Here is a 27,576-nt window from a genome sequence, read left to right as displayed (position 1 = left end):
TATACTGACCTCCATCAGGTTGCAAATTCAAAATAATTTTTATCTGCATCTACCTCTGAAAAAATATTTGGCCTTCTAGCTGTGTGTGGGACTTGTTCTATTAGTCCATCTATACTGACCTCCATCAGGTTGCAAACTGAATATAATTTTTTTCTGCATCTAGCTCTGAAAAAATATTTGGCCTTCTAGCAGTGTGTGGGACTTTCTCTATTAGTCCATCTATACTGACCTCCATCAGGTTGCAAATTAAAAATAATTTTTTGTCTGCATCTAGCTCTGAAAAAATATTTGGCCTTCTAGCAGTGTGTGGGACTTTCTCTATTAGTCCATCTATACTGACCTCCATCAGGTTGTAAACTGAATATATTTTTTTTCAGCATCTACCTCTGAAAAAATATTTGGGCTTCTAGCTGTGTGTAGGACTTGTTCTATTAGTCCATCTATACTGACCTCCATCAGGTTGCAAACTGAAAACAATTTTTTCTGCATCTACCTCTGAAAAAATATTTGGCCTTCTAGCTGTGTGTGGGACTTGTTCTATTAGTCCATCTATACTGACCTCCATCAGGTTGCAAACTGAATATAATTTTTTTCTGCATCTAGCTCTGAAAAAATATTTGGCCTTCTAGCAGTGTGTGGGACTTTCTCTATTAGTCCATCTATACTGACCTCCATCAGGTTGCAAATTAAAAATAATTTTTTGTCTGCATCTAGCTCTGAAAAAATATTTGGCCTTCTAGCAGTGTGTGGGACTTTCTCTATTAGTCCATCTATACTGACCTCCATCAGGTTGTAAACTGAATATATTTTTTTTCAGCATCTACCTCTGAAAAAATATTTGGGCTTCTAGCTGTGTGTAGGACTTGTTCTATTAGTCCATCTATACTGACCTCCATCAGGTTGCAAACTGAAAACAATTTTTTCTGCATCTACCTCTGAAAAAATATTTGGGCTTCTAGATGTGTGTGGGACTTGTTCTATTAGTCCATCTATACTGACCTCCATCAGGTTGCAAATTGAATATAACTTTTTTCTGCATCTAACCCAGCCAATAGTTTTGGCCTAATACCACAGTTTGGCCACTCAGCTCTGCTCGGTTCCCATCCATTGTTTTTTTGTGCAAATAACTCCAGAGTTGTGAATTATTTAACCACCAAAATAAGTGGAAAAAGGCCTGCTGCTGGTGGAAAGGGGAATAGGCGTGTTGGGAAGGGGAAAAAAGGTTGTGTCCGTGGGGTAGGTGTTAAAGCAACAGTAACATCTGCAGAAGAAAGACCATCTTCCAGCCAAACTAAAATGTCTACTTCTTTTAGCGGACAATGTGATAAGATCCCTTTCTTACGGCCACGCCAATCGCTACAAATTCCAGATGAGGCACAAAAACAGCAGGTGCTTCAACGGATATCAAGTGCTCCTTTAAGTGGGCTCTCCTCTACATCAACTTCAACATCACAAATACTCCAGTCCTCAAAGGTGTCACCCCAATCGCACTTGCTTCCTCACAGCTCCCAAATCTCCTGCTGCCCGTCTGAGTATGAGGTAGAACAGATGGTTGAGTCTGCAGAGCTGTTTACTCATACTATAGCCTGGGAATCAGAGGTCGACTCCAGCGCTTCTGTGAATCCAGACGAGAAAATGATCTGCACTGATGCCCAGAATCTTTATGAGTCGGATCCAGGACCAGACGCAGAAGGTTCTGACCATAATGTAGACCCTCATTCCCAAACTGTAACTCCTGTTGGTGGAGACAATGAGGAAGACAATGATGAGACTCAAATACCTGATTGGAGCGACAACTTTAGTTTTTGTCAGGGCAGGAACAGGTTGGCTCTGAGGACGACGGGTGTGATAACGCACAGGGTGATGATGATGAGGTTGGAGATCCCACTTACTGTCAACCCACAGTCAGCCAAGAGATGAGGTCAGCACAGGAGGTGGAGGAAGATGCTAGTGACGACGAGGTCAGGTTGCGCCTTCCTGGACAGAGACGTAGTACTGGAAGCACGTCAACAACTGCATCCTCAAACACAACTCTGCCTCTCACCACAAGTCGTGGTGGCTCTTCAGGTCGCATGGGTGCTAAGCCTTGCATAGCCTGGGCATTTTTTCAGATCGATAAAGATGACCCAACTGGTGTTATCTGTAACATTTGTCAGCAAAAGCTAAGTAGAGGCCAAAAAATACATAGTTTGAGTACTTCATGCATGAACCGGCACATGGACATGAAGCAAAAGTTGCAGTGGGAAGCTCAGTGTGCTACAATGCGGCCTAGCTGGCCGGGCCAACTACCATCTGCCATATCTTGTGCATCCGCGGCCTCTTCATCCTCTGTGACTGGGGGGACAGCAGTCACACCTGTTTTGGGGCGCAGACCTGCCACCTCTTTACCCGCAACAGCCAGCGTGATTGGCAGGTCGTCATTTTCTTTGGAGGTGGTAACACCAGCTGGTGTTGAGCGCTGTCCGACATCGATAGCACCACCTTTGGATCAAGGCAACCTAACATGTCCGCCTGCATCTTCCTCACAGACCGGCAGTTTGCCGGGGACACCCTTATCAACCCGTCTAAGCACAATAGCCAGCCCTCGGTTCCTCAGATGTGCACAAGTAAAAGACCATTTCCTCCTAGCCATGAGAAAGCTAAGAGGTTGAATTTCACCATCTGCAAGCTCTTGGCTACAGAAATGCTGCCTTTCCGCCTGGTGGACACAGAGGATTTTTGAGACCTTATGTCAGTCGCAGTGCCCCAGTACCAGATGCCCAGTCGGCACTACTTCTCAAAGAAAGGTGTGCCTGCGCTCCACCAGCATGTCGCACACAACATCACCGCTTCTTTGAGAAACTCTGTGTGTGACAGGGTGCATTTCACCACAGACACTTGGACGAGTAGGCATGGACAGGGGAGTTACATGACGCTCACTGGGTAACTATGGTGACAGCAGGACAAGGGGCTGCTGTCCAAGTCTTGCCGTCCCCACGAGTTGTACGTCAATCCTCTTTATGTCAAAGTTCCTCCACTGCTTCTGCCTCCTCAACCTCCTCTCGGTCTTCCACCTGCACCCAAAGCCTGTCTGGTCATGCCACAAGCTTTCTAACTGCGCAGAAGGGATCCTGCACACCTCCTTACTATGCTGGCAGTAGGGCTCAACGTCATCAGGCGGTTTTTACTTTGAAATGTCTGGGAAATGTGAGTCACACAGCTGAGGAGTTGTGGTCAGCTCTGGAGAACCAATTTCATGAATGGTTGTCTCCACTGGACCTGAAACCAGGGAAGGCCGTGTGCGACAATGCTGCAAACCTGGGTGCGGCCCTTCGCCGGGGCAATGTCACACACGTGCCTTGTATGGCTCACGTGTTGAACCTGGTTGTCCAGCAATTTTTAGCCCACTATCCCAGACTAGATGGCCTTCTGCAGAGGGCACGGTCGCTGTGTGCTCACTTCCGCCGTTCGCATCCCGCAGCTCAGCGACTTACATCTCTACAGAAGTCGTTGGGCCTGCCACTTCACCGGCTAAAATGCGATGTGCCTACCCGGTGGAATTCAACTCTGCACATGTTGCAGCGACTGTGGCAGCACCGACAAGCCCTGGTGCAATACGTTCTGACGTATAGCCTGGGCCAACGAGATCCAGAGGTGGGGCAAATCACGCTGGAGGAGTGGTCTCAGATCAGGGACCTATGCACCCTTCTGCACAGTTTTGAAATGGCGACGAAGATGTTTAGTGCTGACGATGCCATTATCAGCATGACTATTCCGGTGATTTACATGCTGGAGCACATGTTAAACGGAATTCGGAGTCAGGTGGTGGCACAAGAGGAGGTGGAGGAAGTAGAGGAGGAGGAGTTGTATGCGGAAGGGCTAACATCTGCAAGGTCCAGACGGTCGGCAGCACCAAGGCGGCAGGCATGTGAGGGTGGGGGAGATGGTTTTACCAGGGCGCATGGTAGCAGCCAAACTAGTGAGGAAGGTGCAGGAGCCCAGGAAGAAGTGGAGGACGAACTGATGGAAGACTCATCAGATGAGGGAGACCTTGATCACATTTCTGTTGTGCGAGGTTGGTGGGAGAGAACAGAGGAAGAAAGCAATGATTGTTACCTCGCCACCAACACAACAGGGACTTGGTGCTCCTGGATGCGCAACACACATGAGTGCCTTCTTGCTGCAATACCTGCAACATGACCCTCGAATTGTGAGAATTAGAAATAATCCTGACTACTGGGTTGCCACACTGTTAGATCCCCGGTACAAAAGTAAATTTGCAGAAATTATTCCTGCCATAGAAAGGGATGCACGCATGCAGGAGTATCAGCAGAGACTGTTGCAGAATCTTACATGTGCTTTTCCACAAAACACCAGTGGTGCACCTAGTGAATCTCACAGTTCCAACTTGCCAACCGTGGGACCGTCAAGTGTTCAGCACTCAAACCGTAACAGAACCACAGTATCTGCTGGTAACATCAATTTTGCGGAATCATTTCACCACTTTTTTAGCCCATCCTTTGCAAGGCCACAGGAGACAAGAAGTCTGACACATAGTCAATGCCTAGAGACGATGGTACAGGAGTATCTCCAAGTAAACATTGAAGCCATGACTGTGTCACTGGACCCTTGCTCTTTTTGGGCTTCCAATCTGGATAAATGGCCGGAGCTAGCCACTCATGCCTTGAAGATCTTGTCATGCCCCGCAGCCAGCGTTCTGTCTGAACGTGTGTTCAGCGCTGCTGGTGGTGTGCTGACAGATAAGCGCACGCGGCTCTCCACTGATAATGTAGACAGACTCACGTTCATAAAGATGAACAAATCATGGATCCGAAATGACTTTTCTACCCCTGTGTCATCCTGGGGAGAGTAAAAGCTTGATGATTGGTTAAAATCACCCTACCAACCGTTTTAAGCTTTCAAATTACTAATCATGTTTATCTGTATCTTGGCTGGAAAATAATTTGGGCTTTGTAGCAGTGTGCAGCACTGATTCTATTAGGCCATCTATAATAAGCTCCACCAGATTTAAAATTACTAATCATGTTTATCTGTATCTTGACTGGAAAATAATTTGTGCTTTGTAGCAGTGTGCAGCACTGATCCTATTAGGCCATCTATACTAAGCTCCACCAGATTTAAAATTAATAATAATTTTTAGCTGCATCTAGCCCGGAAAATAATTTTGGGGCTCCGAGATGCGCAAGACACATAAGTGCCTTCTTGCTGCACTACCTGCAACATGACTCTCATATTGTCAGAATTCGAAGTAATCATGACTACTGGGTTGCCACACTCTTAGATCCCCCAAACTTTTCGATCAACCTTTTCATTTTATTAAAGACCAAAAAAATGGTCATTTTTGAAATTATAAGCATTAGCAGGTTATTAGAAACTGAAATCAAACAGTTTTCAACTCAAAACTTTATTCTAGGTGATGTTACATTTTCACATAGGACCCCTTGTTCGAAAGGAGCTTCTGAACTCTCTCGTCCATTGAATTTGTCAGGTTTTGGATGGTTTCTGCTTCAATTGTTTTGCATGAGGACAGAATACCCTCCCAGAGCTGTTGCTTAGATGTGAACTGCCTCCCGCCATCATAGACACTCCTTTTGATGATGCTCCAGAGGTTCTGAATGGGGTAGAGGTCAGGGGAGCATGGGGGTCACACCATAAGTTTGTCCCCTTTTATGCCCATATCAGCCAGAGATGCAGATGTTTTATGTGCAGCATGAGATGGTGAATTATCATGCAAAAAAATGATCTTGCTGTGAAATACACGGTTCTTCTTCTTGAACCATGGCAGGAAGTGCTGTTTGAGAAAATCCACATACATTATGGAGTTCATCTTTAGCGCCTTCAGGGATCCTAAAGGGGCCGACAATCTCTCTCCCCATGATTCCAGCCCAAAACATTACTCCACCTCCTCCTTGTTGGCGCTGTAGCCGTGTTTGCGTGGGGTGTCCATCAACCAGCCATCCTCCACTCCATCCATCTGGACCATCGAGCGCTGCACGGCACTCATCCGTGAACAAAACAGTTTTGAAATCAGTCTTCATGTAATGTTTGGCCCACTGGAGCCGTTTCTGCTTGTGTGAATGGATAGAGGAGGTCGACAGGATGGCATATGCACAGCTGCAAACCTCTGAAGGACCCTGCATCTTGTTGTTCGGGGGACGTTGGAGGCACCAGCAGCTTCAAAAACTTGTCTGCTGCTATGACAAGGCTTTTTTGCCGCTGCTCTTTTAACCTGACGTAATTGCCTGTAGGAAAGAGTCCTCAATTTGCCCTTTTCAGCACGCACACGTGTGTACTGTGAATCAGCTACATACTTCTTGATTGCCAAGACACTTCATCCTGATCATCGCACAATGTTGATTGTAGTCATGCCTTGACCTAAACACTCCACAATTTGTTGCTTCTTAGCAGCCGACACATCCTTTTTCTTTCCCATTTTGGCAGAAAATGTAGGCTGCTTAATAATGTGAGACAGCCTTCTTAAGTAGTCTTGCCTTTCATTGGACACACCTGCCAAACTAATTAGCACAGGTGTCTGCAATTGCTTACAGTGATATAAAGAGCCCTGACACACATCACCATCAATGAGTTTAACTGACAAACAAACAAATTCTTCCCTTATCACTCCGAAACACTTTTTGCATAATAATTTGGAACACAGTGTACATGTGCTTTTCCACAAAACACCAGTGGTTCACGTAGTGAATCTTACAGTTCTAACTTGCCAACCGTGGTCTGTATGGAGTTGTTCAATAAAGGGGACACAATTAAGATAACATAGATGGGAGAGGTCTCTATGAATAGGAATTCCTAAGTATTTGATACCCTGTGAGGGCCAGGCAAAGGGAAAGTTGGACTGGATGGAATCCTATATGGATTTGGGGAGGGAGACATCGAGGGCCTCAGACTTCGCTGCATTGATTTTAAAATTTGACCATGTAACAAAGTGATCTATTTCAGCCATAACAGCATGGATGGATATATGTGATTGAGTGATATATACTAGGACATCATCAGCAAATAGAGAGCACTTGTACTTGGTGCCTCCCACCTCAATCCACCTAATATTGGGGTTATGGCGAATTGATGAGAGCAGGTGCTCCGTCACTAGGATGTATAAGAGAGGGGACAGAGGACATCCCTGTCTTGTCCCATTGGTGATTGTGAAAGGTGATGAAAATGTTCTGATGCACCCCCTGGGCCTTGGGACACCCGGAGCCGGACCCTTTTTGGTGGATGCTGGTGGTTGTAGTCTTCGTGGCGGCGACCCGGTTCTATGGCTCAGGGTGGTTAAAGCAGTGGCGGAACTATTTATGTGGTTTTGATGTTTAAATGTCCGACTACGCCTCCCGTGGATTGCGGTCAGAGTGAACCGCCGCTGCAGGGCAAACCGCTGAGGCTGGTGTTGTGGGTGCAGCAGAGCGTAGCATAACTCCCCACGGGAGGAGTATAGCCTCAGGGCAGTGTATGCGGAGGATGGGGGTGATGGTGCAGGGCAGCAGCAGTAACGACACAGAGTCAGTGTTGCAGTCCAGGGCCTTTACTCACAGTTCTTATTATCCAGACCACGTCTGCAGGTAACGGCTGCCCACGTCGTACTGTGCTCACCAGGTGAGGGGCTCAGACAACTCCCAGATAACTTTGGAGCGCTTCACAGGACCCCCTTTGTGTGTCCTTTGTCTGGCCTTTCTTACCAACCCTTCTGTCCGGCTGCCTTGGGCCTCCTCTTGGTAAACTTGGCGCCAGTTTCCCTGACCCAAAGTGGTGCCTTCCTAGCGGGTGTAGCGAGGGGCTGCGCCACATAAAATGTCACAGCCTCCGGTTTCTAGCTGAGGGTCGTTTCCTGCCTCCACTAGTTTCAGGGACCGGTCTCCCCCTTTGGCCTGACCCCTCCACGCAGGTGGATTCTGGCGTGCGGTGGCGACTCGCCCGTCCGCACCCCTGGGATCTCTTCATTCCTCGTTCCTGGAGCCTTCTCTGCTCCTCTTCCTTCCTTCTCCCTCTTCCAGGCCTGGGCCTCTGTTACTAGGCCCGCCTCCGGAACAGAGCTCATGCAGAGCCCCTGCTCCCTGCCACTTCTGCTCAGACTTCTCTGCACTGAACTAAGATGGTGCCCACCTTTTATACTCCCTTCTCAATGCACCCAGGAACTGCTTCCTCCCTGCTCCTGCACTACAGGGTTCCCCTTCCTCAGTGTTCCCTCCCCCAACTCCAGCCAGGGACAGGGACTGTCGTGCCCATCTCAGAGGCATATTGGTCGCCCTGCCCCACGGCAATGTGGTGTAATGCATGCAGGTGTCGGGTCCTGATCCACACTCCATCCTTACCTGAGAGTGAGATATCACACCTCTGGGTGAGGTGCAATACCTCTGTAGCAACCGAGCCCTCAGGGTGCTACAGTTCCATTTATCTTCAGCCTAGGTGACGTATTGTGATACAGGGCCGTGATTTTGGCTATAAAAGGGTCCCCTAGACCCCTACCCCAAGCTTTTTAAGAGAATCATATATGGCGTGCCAGGAGACTCTATGGAATGCTTTCTCAGCATCCAACGAGAGTATCTAATTACAAATTTTTAACTGCATCTAGCCCAGGAAATACTTTGTGCCTAGTAGCAGTGACTGCTAGTCAGCGGATTATCCCGGCTGTTAAGCAAGCTACACCACCTGTAGTTTGAACACTTAATTTTTTCAAAGGAAATGCTTCGGGACCACAGGATACTCAGTGAAGAGCATCAGGAGGCACCCCAAGGCATAGGGGCTGGGACTGGCAGTAGGATGCCTTGCGGTGGACAGCCGAGCTCGATCCTTATAAAAGCTTTTTAACTGCAGCAGCTTTAGTGGACGCTACTGGAGCTGGAATTACGCGGCTGCTGGCATGAGACTTGCCCTCCAATAGATCCTTGTAAATGGATTTAAAGTGTATTCATTCAAATTAGAGAGACAATTTAAATTAAAAAGCTTAGAGCTGCCTCCACCACAGGGGGGCTCGCTCGACCCACCAGCGGACAGGCACCAGTATTGGGAGAGGGGGGCTGGCCGTCAGGGTTCACCGCGGCTCTGGCACAAACCCGGCGACACGGAGGTGGCACGGACAGGAGCGGACTGAACGTGTCGGCTTCCCACTTTTTGGATTTTAGAAGGGCAAGACATGCCTATATCTGTGTCTCCCCCTCCTTTTACTCCTCCACCTCTTTTCTTTTCGCATGACTATATGTACTTGTCACTTTTCCATGTGTTAGTTGTGTCTTCTGAGCAGTTTGTCAGCTTTTGGACACCTTTGAAGGTGTTTTCTATGTGTTTCTATGTGTTTTTGTTTGCCTGCCATTGGTTTTAATGGTGTTCGAAGGTGTTCGACGAACATTTCGACGAACAGTTCGGCGAACACACGGGTGTTCGACGAACCGAACCGAACTCGAACACTACGGGGGTGGCTCAACACTAATTGCAAGTTCCTCCATCCTAATTTTTTGCAGCTTTTGCTTGGAAGGCATAAGCAAAGACAATGGGAGACACACTCCCCAATAATGGGAATAATGTTTGTAATATGCTGTACTGTATGGCTCTTGTAAGGGGCATTAAAAGCGTCTTGTTAAGCTACTGCGACCTCCACCACTTTTTCGAGGGGCATTAAAACCGTCTTGTTAAGCTACTGTGACCTCCACGTCTCTTCCAAGGGGCATTCAAACCGTCTTGTTAAGCTACTGGGACCTTCAGGTCTTTTCCGAGGGGCATTAAAACCGTCTTGTTAAGCTACTGTGACCTCCACATCTCTTCACAGGGGCATTTTAAGCATCTTCTTAAGCCACTCTGAACTCCACAGCTCTTCCAAGGGGCATTGAAATGTTGTTTTTAATTAACTCAATCCTCCACGACTCTTCGAACGGGCATTGCGTTTCCTCCTAATTTTTGGCAGCTTTTGCTTGGAAGGCATAAGCAAATACTATGGGAGACCCACTCCCCAACAATGGGAATAATGTTTGTAATATGCTGCACTGCATAGCTCTTGTAAGGGGCATTGCAAGTTCCTCCGTCCTAATTTTTGGCAGCTTTTGCTTGGAAGGCATAAGCAAAGACTATGAGAGACACACTCCCCAATCATGGCAATAATGTTTGTAATATGCGGTACTGCATGGCTCTTGTAAGGGGTATTGCAAGTACCTCCATCCTAATTTTTGGCAGCTTTTGCTTGGAAGGCATAAGCAAAGACTATGGGAGACACACTCCCCAATAATGGGAATAATGTTTGTAATATGCTGTACTGCATGCCTCTTGTAAGGGGCATTGCAAGTTCCTCCATCCTAATATTTGGCAGCTTTTGCTTGGAAGGCATAAGCAAATACTATGGGAGACCCACTCCCCAATAATGGGAATAATGTTAGTAATATGCTGTACTGCATGGCACCTGTAAGGGGCATAGCTAGTTCCTCAGTCCTAATGTTTGGCTGCTTTTGCTTGGAAGGCATAAGCAAAGACTATGGGAGACACACTCCCCAATAATGGGAATAATGTTGTAATATGCTGTACTGCATGGCTCTTGTAAGGGGCATTGCAAGTTCTTCCGTCCTAATTTTTGGCAGCTTTTACTTGGAAGGCATAAGCAAAGACTATGGGAGACACACTCCCCAACAATGGGAATAATGTTTGTAATATGCTGTACTGCATGGCTCTTGTAAGGGGCATTGCAAGTTCCTCCGTCCTAATTTTTGGCAACTTTTGCTTGGAAGGCATAAGCAAAGGCTATGGGAGACACACTCCCCAATAATGGGAATAATGTTTGTAATATGCTGTACTGCATGGCTCTTGTAAGGGGCATTGCAAGTTCCTCCATCCTAATTTTGGCATCTTTTGCTCGGAAGGCATAAGCAAAGACTATGGGAGACCCACTCACCAATAATGGGAATAATGTTTGTAATATGCTGTACTGCATGGCTCTTGTAAGGGGTATTGCATGTTCCTCTGTCCTAATTTTTGGCAGCTTTTGCTTGGAAGGCATAAGCAATGACTATGGGAGACACACTCCCCAACAATGGGAATAATGTTTGTAATATGCTGTACTGCATGGCTCTTGTAAGGGGCATTGCAAGTTCCTCCATACTAATTTTTGGCAGCTTTTGCTTGGAAGGCATAAGCAAAGACTATGGGAGTCACACTCCCCAATAATGGGAATAATGTTTGTAATATGCTGTACTGTATGACTCTTGTAAGGGGCATTAAAAGCGTCTTGTTAAGCTACTGCGACCTCCACCACTTTTCCGAGGGGCATTAAAACCGTCTTGTTAAGCTACTGTGACCTCCACGTCTCTTCCAAGGGGCATTCAAACCGTCTTGTTAAGCTACTGGGACCTTCACGTCTTTTCCAAGGGGCATTAAAACCGTCTTGTTAAGCTACTGTGACCTCCACATCTCTTCACAGGGGCATTTAAAGCATCTTCTTAAGCCACTCTGAACTCCACAGCTCTTCCAACGGGCATTGAAATGTTGTTTTTAATTACCTCTAACCTCCACAACTCTTCCAACGGGCATTGCATTTCCTCCTAATTTTAGTCAGCTTTTGCTTTTCAATGCAAAGGCGAAAACTAAGGGAGATCCACTCCCCAATAATGGGTAGATGGTTTTTAGTACGCTGTAATCCAAGTCTGTTTCAAGGGGCAGTACAGTTCCTCATAATTTTTGGAAAGCCTTCCATTCACTGCTTAGTAGTGATGAGCGGTGTTCGACTCGAACTGTCCACCAATCTGAAATTCGAGCTGTTTTGGGCGGTGTTCGAGCCGTTTGACGAAACCGAACTATTTGAAAAAAATCTGGTTGTTCGAGGTTATGTTCGATAACTGTTCGTGCACCAAAATCATAACTGGATTTTTTCTCAGTAATGCTGAAAATTTATTTTAATACGAAGTTTGAGTGTACAGCGGGGCGGGGGAGGGGCAGGGGATGGCTCTCTGCATAAATAATGAAGATCTCCATTTTTTTTTCTCTTTCCCTCATTTACAGTGAGGAGGTGCAATCTGTCAGCCTATCAGCAGCGCACACACATGGAGCGAACTGCTTTTCTTCACACAAGCAAGGGCATGTGTCAATGACAGTGTATGTCACATGTCCTTGCCCTATAAGACCCAGCTATTTTCCACGCAGCCACCATTTTCTCACTGCTGCAGCTGCGTGTTAGACGGCACCGCTGTTGCTGTGTGCGCTATTCTTTGAGTGTTAATTTCAAGCCAATTTTTGCACAAATCTACAGATAGCTTGGGAGTAGGGAATAGTTGTGATTGCAGTCCAATTGAGGACTAGGTTCAATCATTTCCTACGACTTTAATCAGGCATGTCTGTGCTCTTAAATAGATAGGTTGGAAGTATTGACTAATTGTAATTGCAGTCCTTTTGAGGGCTAGGTTACATCAGTTCCTATCACTTTTTGCCAGGCAGGTCTGTGCCAGTGCTGTGCAAGTTTTTTTCACAGCATTTGGCTAAATCTAGTTAAGCAAATCCTTTTTGGCCTCTTGCAGTGTGTGTTAGTCAGTGGTGTAGCCATCAATGAGTTTAACTGACAAACAAAAAAATTCTTACCTGATCACTCCTAAACACTTTTTGCATAATAATTTGGAACACAGTGTACATGTGCTTTTCCACAAAACACCAGTGGTTCACGTAGTGAATCTTACAGTTTTAACTTGCCAACCGTGATCTGTATGGAGTTGTTCAATAAAGGGCCCAAAATTAAGATAACATAGATGGGAGAGGTCTCTATGAATACGAATTCCTAAGTATTTGATACCCTGTGAGGGCCAGGCAAAGGGAAAGTTGGACTGGATGGAATCCTGTATGGATTTGGGGAGGGAGACATCAAGGGCCTCAGACTTCGCTGCATTGATTTTAAAATTTGACCATGTAACAAAGTAATCTATTTCAGCCATAACAGCAGGGATGGATATATGTGATTGAGTGATATATACTAGGACATCATCAGCAAATGCAGAGCACTTGTACTCGGTACCTCCCACCTCAATCCACCTAATATTGGGGTTATGGCGAATTGATGAGAGCAGGTGCTCCGTCACTAGGATGTATAAGAGAGGGGACAGAGGACATCCCTGCCTTGTCCCATTGGTGATTATGAAAGGTGATGAAAATGTTCCATTTACCTTCAGCCTAGGTGACGTATTGCGATACAGGGCAATGATTTTGCATATAAAAGAGTCCCCTAGACCCCTACCCCAAGCTTTTTAAGAGAATAAGATATGGCGTGCCAGGAGACTCTATGGAATGCTTTCTCAGCATCCAACGAGAGTATCTAATTACAAATTTTTAACTGCATCTAGCCCAGGAAATACTTTGTGCCTAGTAGCAGTGTCTGCTAGTCAGCGGATTATCCCAGCTGTTAAGCAAGCTACACCACCTGTAGTTTGGACACTTAATTTTTTCAAAGGAAATGGTTCGGGCCCCCGGGACACTCAGTGAAGAGCATCGGGGAGGCACCCCAAGGCACAGGGGCTGGGACTGGTGGTAGGACGTCTTGTGGTGGAAGGCCAAGCTCGATCCTTATAAAAGCTTTTTAACTGCAGCAGCTTTAATGGACGCTACTGGAGCAGAATTACCGCGGCTGCTGGCATGAGACTTGCCCTTCAATAGATCCTTGTAAAAGGATTTAAAGTGTACTCATTCAAATTAGAGAGACAATTTAAATTAAAAAGCTTTGACCTGCCTCCACTGCAGGGGGGCTCGCTCGACCCACCAGCGGACAGGCACCAGTATTGGGAGAGGGGGGCTGGCTGTCAGGGTCCACCATGGCTCTGGCACAAACCCGGCGACACGGAGGTCGCACGGGCAGGAACGGACTGGTTGTGTCGGCTTCGCACTTTTTTGGTTTTAGAAGGGCATGACATGCCTATATCTGTGTCTCCCCCTCCTTTTACTCCTCCACCTCTTTTCTTTTCGCATGACTATATGTACTTCTCACTTTTCCATGTGTTAGTTGTGTCTTCTGAGCAGTTTGTCAGCTTTTGGACACCTTTGAAGTGTTTTCTATGTGTTTTCTATGTGTTTCTATGTGTTTTTGTTTGCCTGCCATTGGTTTTATCAGTGTTCGAAGGTGTTCGACGAACCGAACCGAACTCGAACACTACGGGGGTGGCTCAACACTACTGCTTAGGTCAAGAGTGTACAGAAGACCCAATTGCTATAAATGGAAAAAACAGTTTAGTTAAGGCCCTCTGACCTCCATGTCATTTCCAAGGGGCATTGGAGTGCCTCAAAATTTTTGGTAGGCATTGCACTCACTGTATGCCCTATAACTGTGTAGCCGAACCGCTCCTTTTGATACAGAAACATATCCTACAAGACATATGCGGTTGTCTGGCCTGATATTGATGTGAATGGTCCCTGTTCCTCCTGCTCTTTCTCCTTTGCCACTACCTCATCCATCATTTATCACCTGAAGCTTTGTTTTAACGGGAGTCATAGAACTGGGATAGTAGCAGGAAAACATCCAGCAATCCTCGGAGGAGGTAGGATATGCCCCAAAACGCTGACCACCTCAGGCCTAGCTGCTACTATATACATGCGCTTGCATTCCAAGAAAACAAAGCAGATGCTAACTTGTATCATCATCATCATGGTCCTCACTTTGGCCCTCTCAACTCCCCTGATGGAGAAGCCACGGCCACCGGAGGAGTCTGGTTCTCTGATGGGCTCGTCCATTGCTGCCCTAAAGCAGGCCGGGTGAAGAAAAGCGTGTGGGGGGATGTTCCAAGAAAAATAGGGGCGGCTGGGGACCATTTACGGACACCCGGCTGCCCCCAGGCGGCTGGGGACCATGTGTGGACACCCGGCCGCCGGAGCGGCTGGCGACTGAGAATGGATACCAGGCCGCCAACGTAGCCATGACGTGGTGGCCAGATTCTGCCTCCACATGCCTGAAAGGCCCAATTTCAAGTGCAAGCAAGCAGTATGGTATTGCAGCCTGGGGGTGGGTGGGTGGTTGGCTGCATATTTGCGCTTGCATTGCAAGGAATGGGGGAGGTACAATTGAACACTGCCCTGGTTCAAGATCTTGCACGGGGATAGTTGCAAGTCTGCATCTTCTGATGCGGCAAGGATGACTTCTGATGGGCACACTTTTAGGCAGTGATCTGGGTGTCAGAGATGCTTCCAGGGGTCTTCCCCATGCTGTTCCCATGTCTTTTCAGCACTGTATGCATATGTCACACAGCGCATGGACAGATAAGGTTGTAAAATGTTAAAATGACATTTCCCGGTGAATGCATTTGTCACGGTTGAAAGCATTGCAAAAGTGCTAAAACGCATAAAAAATGCTACTTGTGAACATAGCCCAAGGTGTGGAGGAGTATTTTTTTGGGGGGTTATTTATTTTACCTTATACACAAGTCTTTACCCTGGAAAGGAACTTTCTTAACATATTTCACAGGAAAGCAGTTTCAGTTTCGTTTTTGAACGTTTTATTGTGAGCCCTTAAAAGTGGCTTAATACCTCTGACCACGTTGTTGACAGCAGTGACCTGGGGGTCAGAAATGCTTCCTGGGGTGATCCCCATGCTGTCCCCATGTCATTTGAGCACTGTCACTATCGTTTTGGGCACTTGTTAGGCTTTGAAAAGACTGCCGGGGGTGCCGCCGCAAAAATGCTCGGGTCTCCCATAGACTAACATTGGGCTCGTTGCTCGGGTCGAGCACCCGAGTATCACGGCGAGCTCGGCCTGAGCTTCGAGCACCCGAGCATTTTAGTGCTCGCTCAACACTAATCAGCACCAAACATTTAGATCAAGAAGGGGTTGTCCTAGTAGTGGACAACCCTTTTAAAAAGATCCGCTCATCTCTATATAATACCTTATCCAGACATCATCTAATGTGTCTAGTGCAGGCTGTCACACATGCCCAGTATGTGAATGACCGACTCCTATTATTGTCTAGGCAGCCATTGTGAATCAGCATATTTAAAAAAAGAATCAACTTCTTCCTATTGATATTTATACACATAGGAGCATTTATTTAAATCCTTAGGAAAATAGTTATGATTTGACTGATCTAACATAGAATTGTAATATTTATTGTTGGACAACCTTTTTAACTTTTGAAATGTTTGAAGAATGTTTCCTATTTCACAATTTCACCTCTTACATTTTCTTTCCATATCCAGTGTCTGTACTTATTTCTTAAAACTACTGTATATCCTTCTGGAGTGAGTGATAGGTTGCTGTTTAATAGACCAAAGAGTGCATTCATCCAGATGTCATAACATGTAACATAATATAATGTGCATTTCTCTATATCCATCAGTGCAGCACAATATGCAGCATCTCAGTACTCAAGATGCTCGGAGCTCACCGAGTACTTGTGAGATGCTCGGGCGGATGCTTGGGTCCAGTCCCTGCATGTTTGGTGCTCTTTAGAGCACCATTCAACATTCAGGGATTGCCTGCCACTCACTATAATGCCGCAGCCATGTTGGTTGTGGCATTACAGTGATTGGCTGGCCACACAGCGTTATCAGGTCAATATCAGACCTGGTGCCGCTGTGCTCGTCAGTCTACTCCGCAATCAGGCAGTGTAGGGAGAGGTGCTGCTGAGCTAGGGAGAGATTTGGTTGTGTATTAGGTAGTGTAGGGAGAAAACAAGTACATTACACATAACCTTCTCAACAAACAGTCCTTCTGAGGACTAATTCTTCTGCAGAGATATCAGGCAGGCAGTGTATATAGGGAGGCAGGCAGTGTATATAGCAGACTGCAGTGCATATAGCACAAGAGGCTCCATTCCAGTTCTGCCTTCTGCTGCTGTTAGATATTTCTATACAAAAGCCCAGGTCTCAGGGGCCAGGAATAATTTTTTTTGGATCTTAATCCTCATTATTTGCTTAAAAAGCAATCCAGAGAACACCTTTTTTCTGCGCCACTTGCTTGTTGGCACTGCAGAATACAACCAGGTCCTTTCCATATTACAGCGCTAAAAATCCAGCTATTTAAAACTGTGGTTTGTCCATCACACGGATCACATATAATAGCACTGAAAATACTGACATTTTTGGCCTCCATTCAAATTTTTTTTCAGTGTGTAAGCAAAGTTTTAGACACCGTTTTGCTGTTCAAAATAGTTACCTACAGGCCAGGTATTTAAAACTTTGGTTTCTCTGACACAAGGATCACATATAATTGCGCTGAAAATACTGACATTGTTGGCCTCCATTCAAATTTTTTTTCAGTGTGTCAGCAAATTTTTTGACACTGGTTTGCTTTTCAAAATAGTTACCTACAGGCTAGGTATTTAAAACTATGGTTTCTCCATCACACGGATCACATATGATTGCACTGAAAATACTGCCATTTTTGCCTCCATTCAAATTCTTTTTCAGTGTGTCAGCAAAGCTTTTGGCACCGGTTTGCTGTTCAAAATAGTTACCTACAGGCCAGGTATATAAAACTGTGGTTTGTCCGTCACACAGATCACATATACTTTTTCTGAAAATTCTGCCATTTCTGTCCTCCATTCTAATATTTTTTCAGTGTGTCAGCAAAGTTTTTGACACCGGTTTGCTGTTCAAAATAGTTACCTACAGGCCAGCTATTTAAAACTGTGGTTGCTCCATCACATGGATTACATATAACTTCGCTCCAAATTCAGCCATTTGTAGTGAGCGTGGAAGATATTGTCCTCCATTTAAAATGGACAAGGCGCGTGGCAAGGGACAGGGAACTGGACATGATGGTGATGGTGCATGCTGACGCCGAGGCTGAGATTGTGCCGCAACGAACACTCACATCTTCTCGCCCAACCTTCCTGGCCCAATTAATAGGGGACCGCAGCACACCACTATTGAAGCCAGAGCAGTGTCAAAAGGTTGTTGGTTAGATAGTGGATAATGCTTCCAGTCACTTTGCCACCACCACCACCCTGTCTTCCACATGGTCAAGTCTCAGTAGCCGTGAGTCGGGACTGCATATTCCTCAACCTGATCCTCCTTCCTCCCACCATGCCGAGTGCCCGGAGACAACTGATCCCACACTTCGATACTCCGAAGAGCTATTCACTTTTCCATTTATATATTCTGGCCTCTCGCCCGGTCCACTTGAAGCGGGGCAAGGGGAGATCGCATGTAGCAATGCCCAAATATTTGAGCAGCCACGATCACATGAAGTCGACGGTCGGAAAGTATCACAAGAGGTGGACGATGATGATACACAATTGCCAGAAAGTCAGGAGGAGGACCAGAGTGCAGAAGTGGAAGATATAGTAACTGACCCAACCTGGCTGGAGGACATGCAGAGCGAGGACAGCAGCACACAGGGGGAGGGAGGCAGAGCACCCATCGCACAAGCCCTGAGGTGCGGGGTACTTTCACAAGGAGTGCAAAGTTTGGGAAGATGCTGAGGGAGTACTTTGCCGACCGTACCAACATCCTCTGTGATTCCTCTGTGCCTTATGATTATTGGGTATCCAAGCTGGATACGTGGAATGAACTGGCTCTCTAAGCCTTGGAGGTCCTGGCCTGCCCTGCCGCCAGCATTTTATCAGAGTGGGCATTTAGTGCCGCTCATGGAATTATAACTGATAAGCACATCCGCCTGTCAACTGAAAATGCTGACAGGCTGACGCTTATAAAAATGAAGAAGGGCTGGGTTGGGCCAGACTTCTCAACACCGCCGAATGATAACAGTGTAACATAAACTCAAATCCAGGGTCATTTTTTGGAAGGTGTATTCCCATGCACCTCTTCACACCCACATATGGGTGTACACTTCCTGATTTTGGCTATTTGCTCTTGTTCTCCTCCTTCTCCTCATCCTCATCCTCCATCACCATATCACCAGGGTGACCGTGGTCCATGATACAACACCCACACAATTTTTTTAAAGGGTGTTTAAGATGCCCGTAAAAAAAATTTTTTATACAGTATGTTCATGTATACCACCCAGGGGTAAATGTTTGTCAACCCATACACTTAGTGCATGGGCATTACAAGTATAGGAGACCCACTCCTTTCTAATGGGAACATTTTTTATGAGGCCCTCCTCTACGTCTCATTCCAAGGGGCATTAGAGTTCCTCCCAATTTTTGGCAGCCCTTGCATTCACTGCATAGGCAAACACAATGGGAGACCCACTTCCTAATAATGGGAACATTGTTTTCTGGAGGACTTCTGACCTCCACGTCTCTTCCAAGGGGCATTTGAGTGCCTCCAAATTTTTGGCAACCCTTGCATTCACTGCATAGGCAAACATAATGGGAGATCCACTTCCTAATAATGTGAACTTTGTTTTCAGGAGGCCCTCTGACCTCCACGTCTCTTCCAAGGGGCATTGGAGTGCCTCCAAATTTTTGGCAACCCTTGCATTCATGGCAGAGGCAAACACAATGAGAGACCTACTTCCTAATAATGGGAACATTGTTTTTAGGAGGCCCTAATCTAGGTCTCTTCAAAGGGGTACTGGGGTGCGTCCAAATTTTCAAAGTGGTATTGGGATGCGTTTAAATTTTGGGCAGCCCTGCCATTCACTGCATATGCAATAACAGTATAGGAGACCCACTCTTTAGTAAAGGGAACAATAAAACATAGCCAACTGATGGCTCTCTCAGAATAGTTAGGGCCAACTGCTGGCCCTTTAAGAATAGTAAATGCAGCCTGATGGCCCTATAAAAATAGGCTTTGTGACTTTTAGAGTCCCTCCTTCATAAATGAAACACGATGTGTCTGATGATATCTCACACACCACATGGCCAGATAAGATTGTAAAATGTTAAAATGACATTTCCTGGTGAATGCATTTGTCATGGTTGAAAGCAATGCAAAAGTGCAAAAACACATAAAAAATGCTATGTGTGAACATAGCCCAAGGTGTGGAGGAGCATTTTTGTGTTTGGTTATTTATTTTGCTTTATATACAAGTCATTACCCTGGAAAGGATGTTCCTTAAAATATTTCCCAGGAAAATCCATTTTGGTTTCGTTTTTGTATGTTTTATTAGTCTGTAAAAGTGGCATAATACCTCTGACAACGTTGTTGACAGAGGTGACCTGGGAGTCAGAAATGCCTCCAGGGGTCTTCCCCATGCTGTTCCCATGTCATTTGAGCACTGTTCCCCTCGATTTGGGCAATTTTTAGGCCTCTGCAGACCGCCGGGAGGAGCCGCCTGAAAAATGCTTGAGTTTCCCATAGACTTACATTGGGCTCGTTGTTCATGTTGAGCACCTGAAGTATTCCAATGTGCTCGACCCGAGCATCGAGCACCCAAGCATTTTAGTGCTCGCCCATCACTAGTTATTTGTGTAGCTCACCATCATAATACATTTACCATTAAAACTGCACTTAGCATTATCCTTATCCTTAGGAAAAGCCATCATTATCTGAATGGTAGGGGTGCGACACTCAGCATCCTGCCTCTTAACTGTTTTCAGTGCTTAGTTGCAGAGCTGCATAGCACAGATCCATCAACTATACAGTGGCCTTGACCAGGTACTGCACATCTGTCATTATTCAAATTAATAGGGAAGTGTCTTCAGTACCATGTCGCTGCCACTACACATCTAATGGAGCTGTGTTGTGTGATATTGTGGCAAACATCTGTCCCGACTCATCCATACTTTGAGAGCTCTACTACCAGACCCCTCTGGTGGCAACTCATCTCACCAAGAACAAAAGCATCTGCAGTCTGAAATCGGACATGCTGGAAGCTTATTTCCCTGGACATCACTTGTCAGAGTCAGGAGGCCCCCTAACATTTTAGACTGCTGACAAAGCGCGTTGATATTGAGAGGGTTTGGACAACTTTAATTTAAAGTAGCAATCAAAGAAAAAACATAGCACCGATCAGTATTGTGGGCTGGAAAAATAAGTAAAATAGGACATTCCCCTATAAGTAATTAAGTAAGTCGACGAAGTACTCTCATGTATGGACCTCTTTTCAGACTAATATGCATAAGATTTGCTCCATCTCATATGTGTATTATTGCAATAAATGTTCTATAATCCCCACTGACATTTATTCTAATTGTCACTATTATTTTCTTTGTTTTTTGCTTCATCTCATTTTGATATTTCTTTGGTTGACCTCAATATATATTTTAACAATTTTTATTTTTAAATAGCAATAAAATATTATTTTTATTACATATTTGGTGATTTTTTTGTTTACTCTACTATTTCATGCTTTTTAATACATATTTAATGTAATATGTATGGGTGCTTTCACAGAAAAAGTTAGCATAATTTAAGTTTTAGCTGTTAGTTACCAAAGTAACCACAATACCGTAACTTCTATAAAGCTCTACAAAGTTATGAGTATTCAATTATCTTGCTTGTCACAGATCATACTATTACCATCTCCAGTATAGTTCTATCATTAATATATTGGCCTTTTATATAAATAAATAATCCCTCTGCTGACTCATATGATATTTAGACAATGGCCTATATATTTATACATCATTATCTCTGAATCGTGCAATGAAGAAGATTTTATGGGAATAAAAGCTAAGCTTAACAACCCAATAACTAAGAAAGTTCTTGCCCCTTTAGAAGAGCCAATCCTTGTCAATAAACGACTAATGATTGGCTAGCACACAAGTGGATTGATGGTCATTTATTTCCTGTTTAGACAGAACAATGAACACTCATCAGAGTGCTTTCACCAGAATTCTGGCATTTCTCCAACTCCAAGTTAAGCAAAATCTTTTACTGTTTTTGTTATTCATGTTGTATTATCAATAGGCTAAGAATTTTTTTTTTGCTATTTTGACTTTTCTAGCCTCTAATTGCCTTATTAGGGAATAAAAGGGCATTTGCTTACATTGAGTGGGGGCACCATTGTGCAAGTTTAGGGTGCCAAACTTCAAGGCTCAGGTAAGGGTATCTAAAGATTAGACTCTTACAGGAATACTGTAAATGCCTTCTCCCCTTCCTACTCTATAGTTTTTTGAGGGGATCCTTTTGTTCAACCTCTTTATATAAATAATTTTGTTTTGTTATTCAGGTGTTTTTAATGAGCCTATATAATAAAGATTTACTAATTTTTAAACTGGTAACTTTTCTGTTGCTATATATACATACTTTTGGATACCCTAATATCATTTACCCTATTTTCTATGGGAATTCTGTTTATTTCTTACAGGTCCCATGGATATGGACTGTTGGTAGGCAGATGCCAGAGACTCTTTTTCAGAAGAAGAACTCACAAGTAGTAGTATGCCCATTCTTAAAGAACCATTTAAGAAAGTGTCTGTTATAGACAGGATATATAATCCTGGTGGGAAATTCGGTCCTTCGATAGCTATACTAAACACAATATTATCGCACAAGGATGATGGATCCCATTATTACCTGCATAAAGAGCTAGAAATACTCAATTACTTATTGAATGGGAGAGAGAAACTATATCATCTTCAATTCATGCAGCTTCTTTTGAAAGAAGAAAAAACACATTTTATTCTACAAATGGTACCTCCAAAAGACTGAATGAGCTGATTGTTTCTACTTTTAAATATAAAACTGATCCCGAGTTTCCAAAATGTAATGCAATCTTAAAGGCAGTTGAGAAGCTGTAAGCATTCTTACAGACAGAAAACATAAACAAGGAGATGGTGAGATTTAAGGAAAAAAGAGCTTAACAATTTTTGTTTGATAGGGATACCACTACTAATACTGAGATTTCCTCCTCTGATACCCAACCTTCTGACACTTTGAGAGAAAGAGCTAGGGATATATTTAGATAAAGAGGTGGTACTGGTAGGAACTATCAACATTCAAAATGTCGTGGACAGAAAGATGTGACCAAATATATTCTCGAAATACCTTAGCTATATCTTCTGTTTTATCACTCTCATCGGCATCCTTGACATCTTCAGCCTCTGGTTCAATCCCTGATTCCTATTCCTCTTTTTTAGAACAGAGGAACTCCTTCTCTTATCAACTGAGGGAATGGAAAAATTATACTTAAAAATCTAAGAGTGATCCCAGGTAGATGATAAGTTGCTTATTAATCTTTACATTTACAATCTCTCATCAAATGAATTATGGGTACTCAATAAAAGCTTCTATTTTGTTCCCAACATTAGATTTGACTCTATCACATGTATTCAGGATGTTAACCCTTTTGCTCACACACTTAAGTGGAAAAATTCTTTGAAACACATGATGAATTTCAGTGTTTGCATTTGGGATCATTGAGGAGGATTTAGCTTTTAGCAAATCTTTTTGAGGAAGGTCTATGACAACCTGGCCAAGGTCCTTTCACTGACTAAAAAAAAGAGCACTCGTATGCCACGTGAATTGTCTAGTTTAGGCATCTTTATTAAAATAGTGGAGGAGGAAATTAATAAACTACCAAACATAAATCATCTATATCCCCATATTATGACTAGTGGTGAAATGTCAGCGCTTATCAAATTGGAAACACACCCTCACATCATGTTTATACTTTCAGATAAGGGGGAAATCTAGTCATAGTCAATTAGGATGAGTATAAACTTATGTATTATTTCATACTCTATGAAAAGGACGCATGAAATTTTAGACAGAGAACTTATGGATATTTATAGTCAATTACTAATCTAAATTCTTCTGGAGGAGCTGGATTCTCAACTTCTTTTTAAAAACTTAAATGGGTTTATGACACCTAATTCTCCAACAATTGTCAATTTTTTATTCTTACCTAAAATGCATCAGAGCTAAGATCAATTGAAAGGACACCCTATTGTAGTTGGGATGGATTCACTGACATACAATTTAATTAAATATTCAAATTCTATCCTTCACCCCTATGTTGTCTCTTTCATGCCATATCTCAGAGATAACAATGGACCTACTTAGAAAATATAAGAATACGGGAAGTTGTCTTCTTGGCGTCTATTGATTTCAAAGCATTCCACACAATGAAGGTCTTAATTCAGTTTCCCTTTTTTTAAAACTTGATGTACACATTTTGGTTTGCAAAATTCCTTCATACTTATCCTTCTGGATTTAATACTTACCCACAATTATTTTATCTTTAATGGGAGATTCTACTACCAGATCAGTGGATTGGGTAGCCCCTGTGCCCCATCATAAGCTAAATTGCTTCATAGCTGGTTAGAGGATAACATTGTCGCTCCAATGGCAAGAATGGTGTAGGAGTAGGTTTTCTCCTGTCAGACAACTGCTCCTTCACCCATATCCCACTGCCACCCTCCGTTGCCCTCCCCTCTTTTGAGGTGCATTCTGTTCACATCTATTTCCCCTCCATTCTCCAACTCGCCGTCATTTACCGCCCCCCCCAGGACCAGCTTCCTCTTTCTTCGTCCATTTCACCACCTGGCTGCTTCATTTCCTTTTCGCTGACATCCCCACTATCATCATGGATGACTTCAACATTCCCATTGACACTTCCCACTCGTCTGTCTCTAGGTTTCTATCTCTCACTTGCTCCTTCGACCTTGCTCAATGGTCTTCTAAGTCCACTCACAAAGATGGCAACACACTGGACCTCATCTTCACCCGCCTCTGTTCCCTATCTAACTTCTCTAACTCCTCTCTCCCCCTGTCTGACCACAACCTACTTAAACTATCTTCCCTCTCCTCTCCAGGTGCACAATCCCCTCCCCACAAACTTGCACACCCTCGCAGAAATCTCAAACACCTTGACCTACACTCACTCTCTGAATCCCTTCTCCCTCTAACAGACATAGGTTCCTTACACAATGAAGATGCAGCTGCCACTTTATATAATACCACAACAGCTGCAGCTCTCAATTCGGTTGCCCCCCTCACACAAACCACAGCTCGCATACTCAACAGGCAACCCTGGCACACCAACCTGACTAAAGAACTGCAAAGGGCCTCCAGGTTGCTGAGCGGAGATGGAAAAGGTCCCACACCAATGAGCATTTCATCGCATTCAAACAGTCCCTCGCTATTTTCAAGTCCACACTCACTGCAGAAAAGCAAACATCCTTCTCATCTCTCATATCCTCCCTGTCTCACAACCCTAAACAGCTACTCAACACTTTCAATTCTCTCCTCTGCCCCCCAGAGCCTCCTCCCTCACCTCTCATCTCAGTCGAAGACTTTGCCTCATTCTTCAGACAGAAAATTGACACCATCAGACAAAGCTTTCGCCTAAAGTCTCCACACCCTCTCCTCATAACTACACAACCCTCCTCCTCCAAAACCAGCTTCTCCACCATTACAGAAGATCAAGTTTCCTCTTCACTCTCAAAATCACACGACACCACTTGCGAACTTGACCCAATCCCATCTCACCTCATCCCTAACCTCACCACAGTCTTCATCCCAAACCTAACCCACCTTTTCCACCTGTCACTAACAACTGGTGTCTTCCTCTCATGCTTCAAACATGCCTCGATCACACCCATCCTCAAAAATCCCTCCCTTGACCCATCGTCTCTGACTAGCTATTGCCCCATATCACTTCTCCCTTATGCCTCCAAACTACTGGAACAACACGTCCACCTTGAACTTTCCTCTCACCTCTCCTCATGCTCCCTTTTTGACTGCTTACAATCTGGCTTCCGACCGCATCAGTCCACTGAAACTGTCCTGACTAAAGTCACCAATGACCTACTAACTAGAGATGAGCGTTGATCGACTCGAACTGTTCGCCAATCTCAAATTCGAGCTGTTTTGGGCGGTGTTCGAGCCGTTCGGCGAACACGAACGATTTGAAAAAAATTTGGCTGCTCAAGGTTATGTTCGATAACTGTTCGTGCACCAAAATCATAACTGGATTTTTTCTCAGTAATGATGAAAATTAATGTTAATACGCAGTTTGTGTGTACAGCGGGGCGGGGGGAGGTGCAGGGGATGGATCTCTGCAGGAATAATGAAGATCTCCATTTTTTTTTCTCTTTCCCGCATTTACAGTGGGGAGGTACAATCTGTCAGCCTATCAGCAGCGCACACACGGAGCGAAGTGCTTTTTTTCACACAAGCAAGGGCATGTGTCATTGGCTGTGTATGTCACATCTCCTTGCCCTATAAGACCCAGCCATTTTCCCTGTCGCCACCATTTTCTCACTGCTGCAGCTGCGTGTTAGACGGCACAGCTGTTGCTGTGTGCATTATACCTTGTTAATTTCAAGCCAATTTTCGCACAAATCTACAGATAGCTTGGGAGTAGGGAATAGTTGTGATTGCAGTCCTTTTAAGGACTAGGTTACAGCATTTCCTATGACTTTTATCAGGCAGGTCTGTGCTCTTAAATAGATAGGTTGTGGGAGTAAAGACTAATTGTAATTGCAGTCCTTTTCAGGACTCAGTTACATCGTTCCTATCAGTTTTTGCCAGGCAGGTCTGTGCCAGTGCTGTGCAAGTTTTTTTCACAGCATTTGGCTAAATCTAGCAAAGCTAATCCTTTTTGGCCTATTGCAGAGTGTGTTAGTCAGTGGAGTAGCCTATCTGTGCTGCAAGCTGCACCGCCTGTGTATAGAATACCAATTTTTTTTACTGCACCTAGTGAAATAAAACCTTTTGGGCATAGCATCATTCTATTAGTCCATCTATACTGACCTCCATCACGTTGCAAATTGAATATAATTTTTTTCTGCATCTAGCTCTGAAAAAATATTTGGCCTTCTAGCAGTGTGTGGGACTTGTACTATTAGTCCATCTATACTGACCTCCATCAGGTTGCAAATTGAATATAATTTTTATCTGCATCTAGCTCTGAAAAAATATTTGGGCTTCTAGCAGTGTGTGGGACTTGTTCTATTAGTCCATCTATACTGACCTCCAACAGGTTGCAAACTGAATATAATTTTTATCTGCATCTAGCTCTGAAAAAATATTAGGCCTTCTAGCAGTGTGTGGGACTTGTTCTATTGGTCCATCTATACTGACCTCCATCACGTTGCAAACTGAATATAATTTTTTTCTGCATCTAGCTCTGAAAAAATATTTGGCCTTCTAGCAGTGTGTGGGACTTGTTCTATTAGTCCATCTATACTGACCTCCATCAGGTTGCAAATTGAATATAATATTTATCTGCATCTAGCTCTGAAAAAATATTTGGGCTTCTAGCAGTGTGTGGGACTTGTTCTATTAGTCCATCTATACTGACCTCCATCACGTTGCACACTGAATATAATTTTTTTCTGCATCTAGCTCTGAATAAATATTAGGCCTTCTAGCAGTGTGTGGGACTTGTTCTATTAGTCCATCTATACTGACCTCCATCAGGTTGCAAATTGAATATAATTTTTTTCTGCATCTAGCTCTGAAAAAATATTTGGCCTTCTAGCAGTGTGTGGGACTTGTTCTATTAGTCCATCTATACTGACCTCCATCAGGTTGCAAACTGAATATAATTTTTTCTGCATCTACCTCTGAAAAAATATTTGGGCTTCTAGCTCTGTGTGGGACTTGTTCTATTAGTCCATCTATACTGACCTCCATCAGGTTGCAAATTGAATATAATATTTTTCTGCATCTAGCTCTGAAAAAATATTTGGCCTAGCAGCGTGTGGGACTTGTTCTATTAGTCCATCTATACTGACCTCCATCAGGTTGCAAACTGAATATAATTTTTTTCTGCATCTTGCTCTGAAAAAATATTTGGGCTTCAAGCAGTGTGTGGGACTTGTT

The sequence above is a fragment of the Phyllobates terribilis genome, unplaced genomic scaffold, assembly GCF_046119375.1.
Source record: "Phyllobates terribilis strain yellow unplaced genomic scaffold, ASM4611937v1 Scaffold_4__5_contigs__length_816908805, whole genome shotgun sequence".
Lineage (NCBI taxonomy): Eukaryota > Metazoa > Chordata > Amphibia > Anura > Dendrobatidae > Phyllobates > Phyllobates terribilis.
This window is presented reverse-complemented; position numbering follows the sequence as displayed.